Here is a 358-nt window from a genome sequence, read left to right as displayed (position 1 = left end):
TTCACGCAAAGAAAGAAGGTGTAACTTTTATTCTCGCTGTAGTATTGTTGTTGCCGTTGCCGCTGCCGCTGCCGCCATGTCGTGAAGGCGCTGTGTGTTTCGTTGCGAAACTACTTTGTTTGGCCTTCCAAAAGAGGACGATATCCGCTTCGTCATGGCTGGAGCTGATCTGTGCTGTTTCTCAGCTTTCACCGTGGACGAAGCCGAGTCCAGCCCGGGGTCGTCACATGTGGTTGCCCGCGAGCCCGCTGGCCGTTCCTCACTCTAGCCCCTGGCTTCTGCTCACTCTAGGCCGCCGTGTGTGACGCTGTGTTTTGTTGTGAAAGCGAAACTACTTTGTTTGGTCTTCCAAAAGAGG

At 53.9% G+C, this 358-nt stretch overlaps 1 protein-coding gene across 1 annotated transcript in view; it reads right to left on the bottom strand.

The window, feature by feature from the left end:
* LOC107587602 (protein RTF2 homolog) overlaps window positions 1-358 on the bottom strand; it is a 39,664-nt gene that overhangs the window by 33,598 nt on the left and 5,708 nt on the right. The window lies entirely within an intron of this gene.

The sequence above is a fragment of the Sinocyclocheilus grahami genome, unplaced genomic scaffold, assembly GCF_001515645.1.
Source record: "Sinocyclocheilus grahami isolate Dianchi unplaced genomic scaffold, SAMN03320097.WGS_v1.1 scaffold94.1, whole genome shotgun sequence".
NCBI classification, from domain to species: domain Eukaryota; kingdom Metazoa; phylum Chordata; class Actinopteri; order Cypriniformes; family Cyprinidae; genus Sinocyclocheilus; species Sinocyclocheilus grahami.
The sequence above is the reverse complement of the archived record's forward strand: the minus strand, read 5'-3'. Positions and strand labels throughout refer to the sequence as shown.